Below are 18,217 nucleotides of genomic sequence, written 5' to 3'. Positions count from 1 at the left end.
CTACCTTTATGAGATACACACTTTTTTAGCCCTGACATATGACTGAACATATGCAATATTTGTCTTTTCGTACCTGGCTTATTTCTCTTAACAAAATGAATTTCTTTTCTATCCACGTTGTTACAAATGATAGTATGTTAGTTCTTATTTTATCTGCTTTTTCTTTTTCTACTGAGGTTGTCAAATAGACAGGTTGTTTCATCAAAGACAATTGTAGTTGTAAGGAAAAACTAAACTTCAGAAAATGAAAGCGAGATGACACTCTTTTGGATTATGTGGTAGAAATATTTCTAAGGGATTCAAAAATACTATGTTTCAAAGAAGTGATAACATATATTGCTTTTCCTTTAAATTCAAAGTGAAGCACAAGCATTTGATCTTCTCACTAAACCCTTATACATTTTATTGTGTCCAGGATTTCTGAGAGATCCAAAATACTGACTGGAATTCTTGTTTGTGTATCTGAATCAGTCACTGACTTTACATTCTTATGGAGAAAAACCTCAGTTTCCCCTTCTGAGTAAAAGTGATATATTAAAATTTATTAAAACACTTATGTCAGAGACAATAGAAAATAAATATAAATTAGATATCACTCAGCAAGAGCTATACCACAACTGCAGAAAACAAGAGGTACCTCATTATAGAAACTGCACTGTCTGCCCAAAACTGTAAGGGCTCTTTCTAAGTTTTCTGTTAAATTCAAAGAAATATCAAATTGGAAAATATTTCACAAAAGCTGTATGTTATTTACTTATATAAGTTTCAGGAACATCCCTTAGAAGAAGAATAAAACTTAATTGTTCATTACTGTCGCAATGAAAGAAAAGGCTATCTTTTTATTTTATTTATTTTTTTTAATTCAGTCTCCGTAGAGACTGTCAAAAACTGCCAATGCCGACTATATTTCAAGTCGTCATGGCGGGGTATTGGGAAAAGTTTCAATTAGCAATAATCGTGCCTGGGATAAACCTCATTGGCTACGATACTGCCACCTTGCAAAGCTTTTTTTTTTTTTTTTTTTTTGATATGGAGCCTAACTGTCTCCCAGGCTTCAGTGCAGTGGTGCGATCTAAGCGCACTGTATCACTGCAACCTCCACCTCTAGTCTTCATGTGATTCTCTTGCCTCAGCCTCCCAAGTAGCTGAGATTACAGGCGTGCACCACCATGCAGGGCTGATTTTTGTACTTTTAGTAGAGACAGCGTTTCGCCATTTTGGCCAGGCTGGTCTTAAACTCCTGACCTCAGGTGAACCACCTGCCCCGCAAAGTGCTGGCATTACAGATGTCAGCCACTGTGCCTGGCTTAGAAAAGACTATCTTAAAGGATAGCACCATCATGCATAGATTAATGGAAGTCAAAGAAACAGTATCGTATTTGGAAGTTGGCAAATCTCACAAGTCCGATGGCAAATATAGATTGTCTTAATCTAATAATTTCGAATTTTGATTTTAGGCTTGCAATAAAAATGAGCTTTGGTAAAACCATGGGAAAGAAGGGGTGAGCAAACTAAATTCCAATATTAACTTTGTGTTCAAGTGTCATAATAGAAACCAGTACTGCTTAATTACATGAGAGACTGAAAGAACAAGAGGGAATAGTTTTAGTGCCTGCTGTACATATATCAAAATATGCGTGAATGATTATTTTTAATGATAATCATCACAATTAATTCTGGATTATCAAACAGCAAGTCAAAAAGCTTAAAATCTTTCTGGGCTCTATCAAAATTAGATGACATTTATAAAACTATGATTCATTTTTATAATACCAACTTCATCACCAGTGGGTCCTGCATGGCTTACACACATTATTATTCAGTATATGAGTTTTGTGAAAAAGATCCATTCCACTTGTAAACTTTGTACATTAAAAGCTGTATTTGTGGCTCACGCCTGTAATGCCAGCACTTTGGGAGGCCGAGGCGGGTGGATCACGAGGTCAAGAGATCAAAACCATCCTGGCCAACACGGTGAAACCCTGTCTCTACTAAAAATACACAAAAATTATCCGGGCGTGGTGGCACGTGCCTGTGGTCCCAGCTACTTGGGAGGCTGAGGCGGAAGAATCACTTGAACCCAGGAGGCAGAGGTTGCAGTGAGTCAAAATTGCGCCACTGCACCCCAGCCTGGTGACAGAGCAAGACTCCGTCTCAAAAAAATAAAATAAAATAAAGCTGCATTTCTCTTGTTTTGTGCCCAAATCATTTGCAGAGCCTGGCCTCATTTTTTTCTCTCTACCTCTACTAGAATATATCAATGTACGAATGAATGTCAGATCACGCATTATGGCCAAAAGCTGTCCTGCATGTTCTGATTATGAACCAAACAAAATATTTTTACAGAGGATAAAAACAAACTTTTTTTTTTCCTTGTTTTTTGGATAAATTGGGGGTGGGGGAATTGGGGAGGGACAACATTAAGAGAAATACCTAATGTAGATGACGAGGATGGATGCAGCAAACCACCAACACATGTGTATACCTACGTAACAATCCTACACGAGTTGCACATGTACCACAGAACTTAAAGTATAAAAAACCAATTTGCTTTGCTGAGACAGTTTCTGGGGAGTCTAATAGTTGTGAAAATGAAACAATAACCTGAGCAGTAAAGCAAAGGGTAAATGAAGGTGGATATAGAGATGGAGGGTGGCCGGGTGCGGGGGCTCATGCCTGTAATCTCAGCACTTTGGGAGGCTGAGACGGGTGGATCACTTGAGGTCAGGAGTTCTACACCAGACTGACTATTATGACGAAAGCCTGTCTCTACTAAAAATACAAAAAATTAGGTGGGCATGGTGGCACAGGCCTGTAATCCCAGATACTCAGGAGGCTGAGACAGGAGAATCGCTTGAACCCAGGAGGTGGAGGTTGTAGTAAGCCGAGATCGCACCACTTCACTCCAGCCTGTGACAGGGCAAGACCTCTTCTGGAAAAACAAAAGAGAGAGAGATGGGGGGTGGGGGAGGCACAGTTGTCAAAAATTAGAGTGAGCTTAGATTAAAAGTCTTATTGTTAATTCCTTCATTTCCATTTCCATTTCCATTAAATGCATCTTGTCTTTAAACCTAACCTTGACTATCTAACTGGATCATTTTATTGATATCACTGTACCACTTTTATGCCTTTAAGCTCCAATATGTGCTAAATTTCTGATTTTAGGGTTCCCTGTTATATTTATTGTTGAAAAAGCCTTTATTTCTAAAAGTCACTTCGTAATAATAATGAAATAGTAAATATATATTGAGCATTATTGTATATCTGGCATTGAGCTAAAAGAACTTTATAGGTTATCTCATTTTATGCAATTTACAGCCCTCTGTGGTATGTATCACTTTTCTTATTATTTTTCAACTGAGTTGAAGAGCCTTCAGTTTAATGGAACTCAGGAACCTAAAAAGTAACAGAACTAGCATCCAAAATTCTCACTACTACTACCTTATGCAGGTAAATCTTCAACCCTAACTGTAGATTCTGTTTTCCATTCTTGCAACATCTGTCTGGATATTCTCTTGTCACTTCTCCACATGGCTTTCTAGCAGGAGCTTGTTTATAGGTGCTGCCCACCCACTTAGGAGGAGTGGCTAAGACACTGAAGTGACCCCACTGTTACTCCTTTGGAACACTGGAGTGACAGTTCAAGTCTGCTGTAAAAGCGAAAGACTTGGGCCCTTTCGTGCCATCTCTTCCTCATATCATCCTTGGAAGACTTTCACCTTCTTGTAAAGACTAGTTTGCACATCCCTTGTGAAAGTACCTTGGCTTCCTACTTGTAATCTTTGTAAGTTAAAAACTATTTTAAGAAGGAAGTCCTGTCCCTTGCAACAACATGGATGGACTGGGAGAGCATTATGCTAAGTGAAATAGGCCAGACTTAGAAAGAAATGACTACATGATCTCACTCATACATGGAGTCTAAAAATGTTGAACTCCTAGAAGCATAGTGTAGAATGGCACTTTGCAGGGCCTAGGTGTTGTGGGGGAATGGGGAGACGTTGGTCAAAGAGCACAGTTTCAATTACATAGGATGAAAAATTCTGAAGATCTACCATATAGTGTCTGACTGTAGTTAATGGTAATGTATTACATACTTGAAAATTACTGAGAATAGATATTAAATATTCTTACCACAAAAAAAGTTAAGTAGTGAGGTGATGGATATCTTAATTAGCTTGATTTAATCATTTCACGATGCGTATATCTTTTTGTGTTGTACATCATAAATATATACAATTTTTGTCAATTATTTGTCAATAAAGCTGAAAAAAAAAATGAAACTCTCTGTTGTTTGAAGTGGCCTGACACTACAGAAGACTGGGAGAGTTTTTGTGGGTCCAGTGGGTTGCTGATAAGGACAGGGACAGTCTCTCCAGTAGCGTAACCCTTTCAGTAGGTTACACTTAACTAACTGAAATGTTAGTTTTTAACTAACATTATAATCCAAACTAAGATACACACCTGAAAACATGAAATATCAATATATCAAGACGGGAATTGCAGTAGAGAAAAAGTTTAATCTAGGTAGAGCTGGTTGTAGAGGAGATCAGAGTGGTATTATTACTCACAATAATAAATTAGTCTCCTTGAAAACTCAGGGAAGGGGTTTTTCAGGATAATTTGGTGGGTAGGGAGTCAAAAAGTGGAAAGTGCTGATTGGTCTGGTCAAAATTAAATCATAGGGAGTTGAAGCTGTTCTCTTCTGCTGAGTCAGTTCCTGGGTGGAGGCCATAAAACCAGATGAGCCAGTTTATCAATCTGGATGGTACCAGATGATCCATGCAGTGGAGGGTCTGCAAAATATCTTAAGGACTGATCTTAAGTTTTACTATAGTGGTGTTATCCTCAGGAGCAATTTGAGAGGCTTAGAATCTTTGAGCCTCCAGCTGCATGACTTCTAAACTGTAATTTCTAATCTTGCAGCTAATCTGTGAGTCCTGAAAGGCAGTCTAGTCCACAGGCAGAAATGGGGTTTGTTTTGGGAAAGAGCTGTTATCATCTTTGTTTCAAACTTAAACTATAAACGAATTTCCTCCCAAAGTTAGTTTCGTCTATGCTCAAGAATGAACAAGAACATCTTGGAGATTTGAAGCAAGATAGTGTCAGTTAGGTCACATCTCTTTCATTGTCACAATGATCTCTGTTATAATTTTTGCAAAGGTGACTTCACCCTTTTCCATAACAGTATAAATAAGGCATCTATTTTAATGATATCAAAATATAGCCAGTTTGAAATATGAATATGTACTAAATGGACATAGAGTAAGGGCCAAATTTACGCACTGAAAATTGCTAACATTTAAGCTAAAGGGAGAAATACATAGTTTGGGTGAAACACAACTGATTTATGGTATATATGTCAATCAACTGATAAGAGCAGAAATTTGAGGGCAAGAGAATAAACTTTTAACTGTGACTATTAGGTGTGTTATGGGCATATTTTAGTATGCTTTATAGAGGGACAGAAAAGCTTTGGTTAATTACATAAGTCAATTAAGTGAACTTAAACATCTTTCCCCATTGCTAAAATCATAGTGAAAAATTTTCCTAGTTTTTGTATTGATTAGTGTGATGGTTAGTTTTATGTGCCAATTTGGTTAGGCTATTGTACCCATCTATTCAATTAAACACTATTCGAAATGTTGCTAGGAAGGTATTTGTAGATGTAATTCACATCTATAATCAGTTGACCTCAATTAAAGATTATTTTTGATGAGGAGGGTATTCTTTATTTAATCAGTTGAATGGTGTTAAAAGCGAAACATTTATCTGAGAAAGAAGAAATTACTCCTCAATAATACAGTATCACCTTTTGCTCCAGAGTTTGCAGGCTGTAGTTTCTACAGATTTCAAATTTGTTAGCCCACATAATCATTACAAAAGCCTATTCCTTGAAATAAATCTCTAACTAGTTATATAACTCCATGTATCTATGTATCTAGCAAGCTAGCTATCTCTCCAACTAGCTAGCTATCCAGCCATCCAACCATCTCTTCCTCCCTTCCTCTTTCTGGTTCTATTTCTCTGTAGAACCCTGACTGATAGAACTGGTAGTAGGGTGACTATATAATTTATCATCCAAGCTGGTACACATTTGAATGTGAAAGAGACACTAGTAATAATCATGTCAGTAAACTAGGGAAAAAGGAGAGCTTTGCCAGGCAAACTGTGATAAAGGCTTCCCATAGGTAAAATAAATTTTATCTACCAAGAACCATCAAGATAATCTAATGAATAAAAGAAGTTCATTCTTTTGTCTTTGCTTTTAAGGAAATTTAGTTAGTTATCAAAAGTGTTCTGAACTAATTTAAAGAAAGAAATTACTACATAATTTGGAAATAAACTACCTATTGACATTATAGAAAGCATTTTCCTTTCTTCTGACATTTTCTAAAGGTCAAAAGTTTGGAATCCTACAATTATTTTGCATTTGAAAATGATGAATCAAAAAAGAAATCAGAATCCACCAAAATAATGGTAGGCATTTAGACTTGATGGATGGTTTTAATGCAATTGTACAGTTATTCAAATTTAACCTTCCTGGTTATAGCCCTATTGAATCCTGTTTCCTTAACATAGATAGGTTTTACATGACTACTAACTGACTGAGAATCAAGAAATAGTCATAGCACTTGAATGTAAAAAAGGTCACTATTTTACTTGAAGTTTTATTTCTATTTGTTCTTTAGCTCTAATACAATATCCCAGGGAATTCTGCGAAACATCTCATTTTTACATGCTGCCACTATATACATATATAATTTATTTATTCATCTACAATTCTGCATGACCAGCTAAGTATCTGAATATCAGAAAGAGTTTATTCTTGTCTGATGACCATCCAGCTATGTAATATTGAGCGAGTAAATCAAAATCTCTGATTCTGAGCATTCTCAATTCCAAAGCAAAGACTGAGTATATATTTTCTGTGTCCCAGTATTCAAAAACTATGCTCAGAAAGCTGTTTAGTGGATTTAACTGTAGTCTTTTGGGTACATTTACGAATACAAAAATGTTTTATATAACAAAATAGTTGTGACTGCTGAGTTTAGGTGGAGTGGTTTAGAGAGAGTGACATGTCGTTAACTAAGAAATGGTAAATCACAGTGGTGTTTAATGAATGGAAGGAAGGAGCATGTTATGGTGATGAGAATAATATGTATACAAGTATAAACAAGAAAAATATTAAGCAGTGTTATGTCAAGTATTTTCAAGAAATACAAATACAGGCTGGGCATAGCGGCTCAAGCCTGTAATCCCAGCACTTTGGGAGGCCGAGGTGGGCAGATCACAAGATGAAGAGATCAAGACCATCCTGGCCAATATAGTGAAACCCGGTCTCTACTAAAAATACAAAAAAAAAAAATTAGTTGGGCGTGGTGTCATGCCCCTGTAGTGCCAGCTACCCGGGAGGCTGAGGCAGGAAAATTGCTTGAACCCAGGTGGCAGAGGTTGCAGTGAGCCGAGATCAAGCCACTGCACTCCAGCCTCGTGCCTGGTGACAGAGTGAGACCCTGTCTCAAAAAAAATAAAAATAAAAATAAAAAAATACGAATATAAAAAGGAAGAATTAATCATTGTGATCTTTAATTTTGTGGTCTTCATTTTTTGGGCACAGACAATGTAATTGTAAGTCATATTGTGCTGAGGCAAATCATTAATTACCCTTGCCTAAATGTATCTACATAGAAATTAATACATTTATACATGCATGCTCATATATGCACAAATCAAAATATATAAGAATTCAAAACACATTTGGGTAATAATAAAAATTATTAAGTTTGCCATAAACACAAACACACATACACACAACTAAGCAATCAGACCCACTAGAGCCAGCCACAGTGGCATATGCTCATTGTCCCAGCTGAAAGGAGGGGTTGAGCCCAGGAACTCAAGTCCAGCCTAGACAACATAATAAAATCCCATTCACCAAAATAGAAAAGAAAAAAAAAAAAATTAAAACAACCTAATCAAAAATTTATAAATTTGAAAATAATGCTTACTGATGCTTTGATAAAATAAAAAAATACTGTAATGACCCAGGTGTTATACATTAAGTATGTAACAATTTACGTAACGGTGAATATGCAAGTTTTTAAAGAAGATAATTCAAATAGCTAGTTCTTTGACAAGATCAGTAAAATGGAAAAGCTGCTAACGAAGAAAATTAGAAAAGGAAATAAAATAAGAGTACATAATATTAAAAAGTAAAAAAGCAGCTGCGACTTTATATTTGGAATGAATTAAGAAGCTGTAATAATATGCATAAAAACCAATCTTCTAAAAATATAGATGGAATGGAAATTTATGAAAAAATATAGTTAGTTAAATTGGCTACTGAAAAGGCAGAATGTTTGAACACTGAAAGAGTGAAAATTTGATAAAATGTTTATAAATACATTCCACAAAAGGCCAGTACAGTTGGCTTACTAAAGAGTTTATTCACCCTTTTAAGAAAAAAAAAAAAATCTTGTATTTAAACTGGTCTAGCAAATATAAATATCTGGAAAGCATACAGGTTCACTTTATGAATCTATCATAGGGAATATCAAAACTCAGTCACAATTGGCACTCACTCCTCTGCCCTACTTCCCTCTCCCATTTCACACAAAGATATTGACTGATAGTATATCAAAAACATCACAAGAAGAGTAAATGAATAGCTATATAATTTTGGAAGACGATGTCATTAAAATGCCATTAAAGACAGAAACTATAAAGAATTTTTAGACCTTACAATTAAAAGGAAAACCACATGTAAAATGTAATTAATTGAAAGGCAAATGAAAACTCACTAAAAATATTAGATCTAATATTTGGTTTACAGTGCATATGTTTATTTTTTTTAATTCGCAAACCTCTTCCACTTCCATTTGAAATCCAGCACAGTCACTATCATTGCTATCACATCACCTTTACTAGAAATTCTCCCAGACATGGAGGCGTCAGCGTGCACAGCAGTGGTTCAGGGATGCTTGTCTACCAGAATTGCCTGATGACATTTGCAAAAATAAATGTTTGGGCCACACCCAGACTATTAAGTCAGAAACTTTGCAGGACCTCTTTATCTTTCATACTTATTTAAAATAAAAGTATTTTTATGAATGTTTGCTGTTTTTTTCTTTAATATTGTAATGAGAGATAAAACGTTCATCCTTTGACTACTAAGTAGCCTCAGAAAGCTACAGTTGCATGCTGTATCCCTAGTATCACATCCCAAATATGCTTTCCTACTTTTTGGCATCCTAATAACCCTAATCTGTTGTTGTTCTACTTGGTAACTAATCATCTTAATTTCTTCTGAAATTCATTGCAAGTAACTAAAATGTGTATTTCTTTACTGATACCTTCTGAGGAAGTGGTGAAGGAAGGGTGAAATGCAGAAGGATCAGGAGTCAATATATTTCACGGTGTTCTAAAAATATCTTAACATTTTTCACTCACCTATTTCTTCGGAGTACGTTCAGTAGCTGTCTACAACTCTCTCATTTCTATGTTCCTAATTCTCCTGTTTTCTAAACTCTCTTCCTCAAATTTTAACCAACACATATTTGTGCCTGTTCTTTTCTACTGGTTCAGTTGTTTGTTACATGAGTCACTGTCAGAGCTTCCTTCAGATTCCCCCATGACTCTATAACTGCCAGGAGATAAGAGGAAATCTTAAAATCACCTTAGGTTCTGGGAGTAGGAGGAGTGAAAACACTTATATTATCCCCATCAATTATAAAGGCCATACTTATTGTATGACTGACTTTCTAACAGAGGATAAGAAGTTTATTTTAATGCAACATTTTAAAAAATGAACAGTGAAATCAATGTGGTAAAAATATGGCATTATCTGAAAAATGTTGAATTTCTATATTTTATTTTAAATAAATTAGAAACAATTTGTATTAAAGTTGATAAACAATGCAAGATAAATTATAATAGGCCTGTGCATAACGTTTCTATTTAAGTGCAATAGATATATTAATTACGTACTTCATGAGCAACAGGTCTTATTGTTGAGTGTGGGATAACTAATGGTGTTTTTATGCCAAAAACCTTTACATTTTTTTTTTCTGTGCTTATACTTAATCCTTGTTATGCCTAATATAGTGTGGACCACAGGTAAGCACTCAATAAAATGTCCGAGTAAGCGAATAGTACTAATACAGGATATACTGAGAAAAGAGGTAAAAAGAATATCAAACAATGACAGAAAAGATTGTTAGGGGGAAGACAGCAATTGATTAGTAGTTGCCAAACTTTGTTCAATATTGTTCCCACATCAACAAACGAGAACAAACACAAAGATCAATTTTACTTTTACCATGTATTTCTAAAGCAAACTCCCACATCACTTTCTCCCTCTAACCTAGTAAAAGCAGAAGGGCACTTTTGAACCGCTCCTGGATGAGGTAAATTAGCATCATTACCTATTCAGTTCCCCTCTCTGCCTCTGCTGCTCAAGAGTGACATTATCATACACAAAAGGAATGTGTGGAGAGACACATCAAGAAATACAATTGACTTCAATCTACATTAAAACATATTTTACCACTTGGGGCTCAGATAGCAATATATTGAACTTCCTCTGCCAATTTTCTGTTATTTGCAAGGCACTATCTCTATAACTACATTAAAAAAATAGAAACTCCATACATTCAAGAAGCTCAGTTAGCCTGCTGATTTTATAAACATCATCCAACTTAAGAAATCGCATTTGAACAATGATTTCTGGGAGAAGGGGTAACATTAAAAGAGAACAAAAAAGATAAAAAATAATCTGGAAGGTTTCTTACATTTAAAATGGTGTTTCAGACAATCACAAGCCACATATACAAAGGTGGTGCCATGAGATTATCATGGAACTGAGAAATTCCTATTAACTAGTGACCTCCTAGACTTCTTAACACCTTAGTGCAATTCATTACTCAAGCGTTTGTGGTGATGCTGCTGTAAACAAATCTGCTGCACTGCCAGTCATGTAAAGTATAGTTCAGACAATTAGGTCCAGTACAACTACTTGACGATGACAATAAATTACTATGCTACTGATTTATGTATTTACTAGATTATATTTACATCATTATTTTAGTATATTCCTTCTAGATAAATATATCTAAAAAGTTATTTATATATATATATATATATATATTTTACTGCATTTTAGTTTTTGGGGTACATGTGAAGAACATGCAAGACTGTTGCATAGGTACATACATGGCAATGTGGTTTGCTGCCTTCTTCCCCATCACTTATATCTGGCATTTCTCCCCATGTTATCCCTCCCCAACTCCCCACCCCCTGCTGTCCCTCCCCTAGTTCCTCCTAACAGACACCAGTGTGTGATGCTCCCCTACCTGTGTCCATGTGTTCTCATAATTCAACATCCACCTACGAGTGAGAACATGCAGTGTTTGATTTTCTGTTCTTGTGTAAGTTTGCTGAGAATGATGGTTTCCAGGTTCATCATGTCTCTACAAGGACATGAACTCGTCATTTTTTATGGCTGCATAGTATTCCATGGTGTATATGTGTCACATTTTCCCTGTCCAGTCTATCATCGATAGGCATTTGGGTTGGTTCCAAGTCTTTGCTATTGTAAACAGTGCCACAGTGAACATTCATGTGCATGTTCCTTATAATAGAATGATTTATAATCCTTTGGATATATACCGAGTAATGGGATTGCTCGGTTAAATGGAATTTCTATTTCTAGGTCCTTGAGAAATCGCCACACTGTCTTCCACAATGGTTGAACTAATTTACACTCCCACCAACAGTGTAAAAGAGTTCCTATTTCTCCACATCCTCTCCAGCATCTGTTGTCTCCAGATTTTTTAATGGTCGACATTCAAAAGTTATTTCTAAATGGCCTCAGGCAAGTTCTTCAGGAGGCATTCCAGGAGAAAGCTTTTAGGAGATGACAGGTCTTGCCCTTGAAAACCTTTTGGTGGCACAAGGTGTGAGGGTGGAAGACAGTGATATTGTTAATCCTGATTCTGGGTAGGACTAGGCTAAGGTGTATGTTTGTGTATAGTTTTTAACAAAAAATTTTAAAAAGTAATAATATAAATTTTTTTAAAATTAGAAATAGAAGAAATCTCGCAAAATAAGGATAAAATGAAACACAATATTTTTGTGCCGCTATAAAATGTGTTTGTATTTTAATATTACCAGAGTCAAAAAGTTACAAAAATTAAAAAGTTGTAACCTTTTTAGAAGAAAATTACAGTAATCTAAAATCAATTTATTAAATAAAATATTTTAAAATAAATTTAGGGTGACCTAAGTGTACTGTATTTATAAAGTCACCAGTAGTGTAATGTCCTTGGCCTTCACATTCACTCACCACTTATTCACTAAGCAATTAACTCATCTAGAGCAATTTCCAGTCCTGTAAGCTCCATTCATGGTAAATGCCCTGTACAAGTATATCATTTTTGATCACTGATATCATATTTTCACTATATCTTTTTTACATTTAGACACACAAACACATACCGTTGTGTTAAAATTGTCTACAGCATTCAGAATAGTAATATGCTGTATGGACTTGGAGCGTAGAAGCAATAGGCTATACAACATAGCCTAGGATTGTTAGTAGGCTATATCAACTAGGCTTGTTTAAGTACATTCGATCATGTTCACACAATGATGAAATTGCCTAATGATGCATTTCTCTGAATGTAGTTATAGTGGTTTTATTTATAATTTCTCTGCTTTTCAATTGTATGAAAGTGATAGCATTCAGGGGAAACCATATTTTGAATTCTGACTTTTTCCTGGGCTAGCTATAAGTGGTGCAATTCTCTCTCAGGATGCTTTGCAGTAGCAGTGAGCCACAGCTCCTAATCGGCCAGACCATCACAAGGGGAAACACCGAATACTTGGTATCTTCCTAAAGAACACTATGCCTGCTAAACCATTGGCAAATGTCCCATGGCCCAGCACCTTCTACCTGGTATTCTCAACCCTCATCAGAAGAGAAAGAAACTGGGTACTCATTCTCTGTTGCAACCCCATCATATAGTTATCAATTTTAGTTCAATTCTTCAAGCATTCTTCCTTCAGACCTAGTGTGCTTTCCACTATGTATGTGAATGGTGAGTACTCATACTACCATTCTGTTTTTCACTTTGAAGGCAGTATTTAATATATTTCATAAGCTATTCAACATATTTTTATAAAATATGCTTTGTGTTAGATAATTTTTCCTCACTCTAGGCTAATACCATTGTTCTCAGTACATTTAAGGTAAGCTAGGTTAAACCATAATATTGGTAGCGTAAGTGTATCAAATGAAATTTCAATATATCATATTTTCAACTTACTGAGACACAACCTCAATATGAGAAGCATCTTATGTTTATTTTAAAATTATAAATTTGTTTTAGTTTTCTTTTGCATTTATGTCTGTACACATATGAGTATGTGTTTATATATATATGTACAGTGCATATAATGTGTGTGTATGCAAACATATATGCACACATACATACAAGTAAAACAAAACAATAAAGTAGTGGATAACACTAAAAACTTTATGAGAACTAAATACTAAAAAATGCATGAGAATAACAGACACTACAGTGAGAGAAAAACGTAGAATCTAGCACTGTAGTGCCTGTTATTCTCATATATTTTCTCCAGTTAGGAGAGAGATTTATCCCACAAAGAGTTACCCCAAACAGTAGCAATGTAACATAGGTATATATCCATAACCCAGTAACTGAAATAGAGTTGAGCATTATGTGATGAATTATACTTCAACGAACTCTGCTTGAGAATGAGCAATAGAACATTCATTCACTTATTTGACAGACATTTTAACTCTAATACAAAAACCAATTCATAGAAAAGTCAAAATAAATGCTATGAAAAAAAAATCAATGCAAAGTCCTCTTTATACAAAAAGAAAGGGGTGATTAAAACTGTGCAAATCAGTGGCAGCTGAGAGAAAGACAGCATGTCTACACTGGCCTTCCCGGAGGAAGAAGAATTTGAGGGGTGGGAGCAGGAGGCTGAAAGGGGAATAATTAACAAGAGGTGAGAAGAGATTTCCAGAGTGAGAAAACAACAGAATAAGTAGTAGCTGGAGTGCAAAGCTGACGAGAAATTTAGGACATAGTGCTGGAGATAAGCTAACAGCAGCACGAAGTTCAGAAAGACGGATACATTTGAAGCAGGGAGTCCAGTTAGATGATTCTCTTAATTGTCGTTAAGTAATTTTCCCTGTGCAGAGCAAATCTAACCTGAAGATCCTCAGTTAGATAGTTACAATTTAAAACACACCAAGTAAATTACATGGACAATAATTGAAACCTATGTGGGAGTGTTATTACTTCATCCAGCACATATCTATTAATTGACTGTTTTGTGCTAAGAACTGTGCTCACTTGAATTATGGAGTACAGAAATGCGAAAGATCACTCACCAAAAGGGTGAAGCATCAGAGTAAATACAGGGAAGTGTCAGAATAAACATCTCATGGTTCTTAGAGATGAGTTACTTCTGGTTGGTGTCGAGGCTCATGTCTGTAATCTTAGCACTTTGGGAGGCTGATGTGGGAAGACTGAGTCCAGTAGTTCAAGACCAGTCTGGGCAACATAGCAAAACTCTGTCTGTACAAAAAAATAAATAAATAAAAACTAGCTGAGCATGGTGGCATGCACCTGTAGTCCCAGGTGTATGGGAGACTAAGATGGGAGAATCACTTGAGGCCAGGAGTTAGAAGCTGCAGTTAGCCATGACAGTATCACTGCACTCTAGCCTAGGTGACAGAGCAGGGCCCTGCCTCTATAAAGGAAGAAAAAAAATGCAGCCTAATAGCATATGTCCTAATGACTAAAATATTGTGGGATAAGGAGGAAGGGAAAAAATGAAGGGGAAAGTTGACAACATCCAATTGCTTCTTATCCTTTTCCAGCCCAATGCCAGCTAGAGAAGCTTTAAAGTAAATTCTCTGGAAATTCTTGAATAATTTAGTTAAAGTATACTCTTATATTTCTGACATTACATGACATTTTATTTCCTTATATTTCTTCGTAAATACAAATTAGCCCTTGTCATTACAGGCTTTCAATAATACACACGCAACTCAAAAACTCTGCCTTTCTTCTCAAAACCCAGCCTCATATGATGACGTAATATATAGCTCCTAAGAAGAAAATATTTTAAGAAGATAAGCCTTTTGTCCAAACTTTATATTTATTCATTTATTTTTATTTATTTAGTTTTTTGAGACAGAATCTCATTCAGTTGCCCCAGCTAGAGTTTAGTGGCACGATCTCGGCTGAATGTAACCTCCACCTTCCAGGTTCAAGCAATTCTGCCCCAGCCTCCCAAGTAGCTGGGATTACGCACCACCTTGGTGGGTTATGCACCACCAAGCCCAGCTAATTTTTGTATTTTTAGTAGGGACAGGGTTTTGCCATGTTGGCCAGGTTGGTCTCAAACTCCTGACCTCGAGTGATCTCCCCCGCCTTGACCTTCCAAAGTGTTGGTATTACAGGTATGAGCCACCATGCCTGACCCAAACTTTATTTTTAAATTTAACAGCATGTTTGAAACAGGAGCTATTTGAAGAGAAATATGATATTTAAGAATATTAATATTGAAAGTAAAGGGCAATAGTGATCATAGGAAGCCGTAAGGTAGCAGAAGCGACTGCCATTCTCTGTCTTCTCCCTTAGCTTCACTTTTATTGTATTACTTTATCCACCCTTTCATCTCTAATGTTTCATTTTATTTGTTTTGCTTTTTCATCTAATTGTCATTTGCAATAGGACATGACCCTAGCCAAATGATATCTGGAAATTATGAATGTTTATGTGTGTTTGCATTCATACAACACACACGTACAACACACACACACACACACACACACACACACCCCTGGCTCTCACTCCTCCAAACTACCTAAACTTTGCAATGGTTCTTCTCACTACTCCTATAAGACATGCAAAGAATAGTTGGTTTTCTCATTGCTTAACTTTTTGATCTGCCTGCTTTCACTGATACCATAGACTCCCCACCAGTTCCATTCCTCATGATTATGGCAGGTTCCTTTCAAGAAGAATTTATAGCTCTTAATTCAAGCAGAACACTTTCCCTAACCAGTTGTATCACTTACTAGCTGGAGAAATCACTAACATTCTAAGCCTGTTTTCTTTACCTAAAAACTGGGCATAATAATAGTATCTATTTCTTAGATTTGTTACAAAAAATAAGATATTGTATAAAATATACTTACTTGGAAATGAATTTACATATACATTAGTGGCTGGTACATAATTATTTCATTATTTGTATTACTATCATCATCATCCATTCATCATCACTTTCTTCATCATTATGAAAAATTGATAAAAAATCATAACAATGAGCAATCCTGACTCTTATTGGATTTTTTCTGTTTGTTTTTATTACTCTATTTGGGGACTTTTAAAAGTGTTTTTAGTCATTTACATAAGATTTGTTTTATAAGACCCTGGCTCCCAAAGTGTGTACCAAGGCAATCGGGAAGCTACAAATAGTTAATAGAGGTACTCCTACATATTTGAACTTTTCTTTTTTTTTTTTTTTTTTTTTGAGACAGAGTTTTGCTCTTGTTACCCAGGCTGGAGTGCAATGGCATGATCTCGGCTCACCGCAACCTCCACCTCCTGGTTCAGGCAATTCTCCTGTCTCAGCCTCCTGAGTAGCTGGGATTACAGGCACGTGCCACCATGCCCAGCTAATTTTTTGTATTTTTAGTAGAGACGGGGTTTCACCATGTTGACCAGGATGGTCTCGATCTCTTGACCTCGTGATCCACCCGCCTCGGCCACTCAAAGTGCTGGGATTACAGGCATGAGCCACCGCACCCGGCCCATATTTGAGCTTTTCAAGAGATGCATAGACACGACCAAGAAAGGATCGCAGTTTATTTCTTTCAATGACATTACATATTTTCAAAGCTTGGATATTACTTGTTGCTATCTTAAAAAGCAAGCACACAGAAAAAATGTAGAATAAGAAAGGAGGATGAAGGTCTTCTATCTGAATTCAAGTTCTGAGAAGTTGTGCATTGCCCACAAGTAATTGCACACATCCCATAAGAAAATAATTTTGCTTAAGAAATATTAATATTTTCTCCTTTTAATTTATAAATATTAATTTTCAAACTGCTGATAAGTTTGAGACATAAATATGTATTAAGACACTCCAAGCTAATACTCAATCAGGACTCTTAGGTGTTTTGTTTTGTTTATTTCATTGATCTAGGAATTATATAGAAAAAAATTACTTTGGGTGTCATAAACCAAAAAAATTTGGGCTCCCTGTTGGAATGTTCCTCAATTCTAGCTGCTTATTAGCATCATATGGAATAATTAAACACAAATTTAACCTCAACATGGAATTCTTCTATACCTGAGGACTGAGAAATACCACCATAAATAATCTACTTAATAGATGACAAAACAAGAGAAAAGAAAGCCTTCTTCCAGAAATTGGTCCTTATTTCAAAGTCAAGTCCATCAAGATTATATTTTCATGAGATCACAAAACTTCTCACCATTTCTTACTTCTTGTTTCCCCACTTCTATTTCAATTACATTTTGTCAATATTGAAAGTCAATATTAAAATAATTTTATCTTTAATAAAAGGCAGGTCTTCTAGAACAGAAATTATCAAAGCTTAACAATGTCTCTCCAAAGGAATGTGTTAAAATGCTGATGCCAAGTCCTCTTTTTTTTTCAGAGATTCTGATGCAGATAGCCTAAGAAAAACACTTTAGAAAGTCTAAAGTTGATGAAGCAATGACAATGAAGCTCCCTAAGAACTTAGAAATAAAAAGTACTTCTGAAAATTAATTCACAAAATCAGTTAAGAATGTGAGTAGTCAGACAAAAATAAATAAAATTTATTTTAAATTACAAAATATTAACATATAATCAGACATATTTATACATTTATATATTTACATATTTATATACTTATACGCTTAAAGATAACATCCAAAAGAGATAATACCTTTTCAATAGCAGAGGAATATAAGCAATATTTGAAAGGGAGGCATTGCAGTGGTGTGACAGAATCAGCTAGTAGTGACTTTTGAGAACTGGATTGTATGTATCACAGTTGTATTTTTAATGATATTAGTGGCTTTAACTTAGCCATAATGGTTATATTTATACCACTAAAACAGACAAACCTACAAATTAGGATGATTTTCCTTTA

General features: G+C 35.5%; 1 non-coding gene across 1 annotated transcript; it reads right to left on the bottom strand.

Moving 5' to 3' along the window:
* Positions 1-866: 866 nt before the first annotated feature.
* On the bottom strand, positions 867-1,006 carry LOC119470678. The gene has a single exon (XR_005199619.1). It is a non-coding gene; the product is annotated as a U4 spliceosomal RNA (small nuclear RNA).
* Between the last annotated feature and the right edge of the window lie 17,211 nt (positions 1,007-18,217).

Source organism: Cebus imitator, unplaced genomic scaffold (assembly GCF_001604975.1).
Source record: "Cebus imitator isolate Cc_AM_T3 unplaced genomic scaffold, Cebus_imitator-1.0 Scaffold37, whole genome shotgun sequence".
Lineage (NCBI taxonomy): Eukaryota > Metazoa > Chordata > Mammalia > Primates > Cebidae > Cebus > Cebus imitator.
This window is presented reverse-complemented; position numbering and strand designations above follow the sequence as displayed.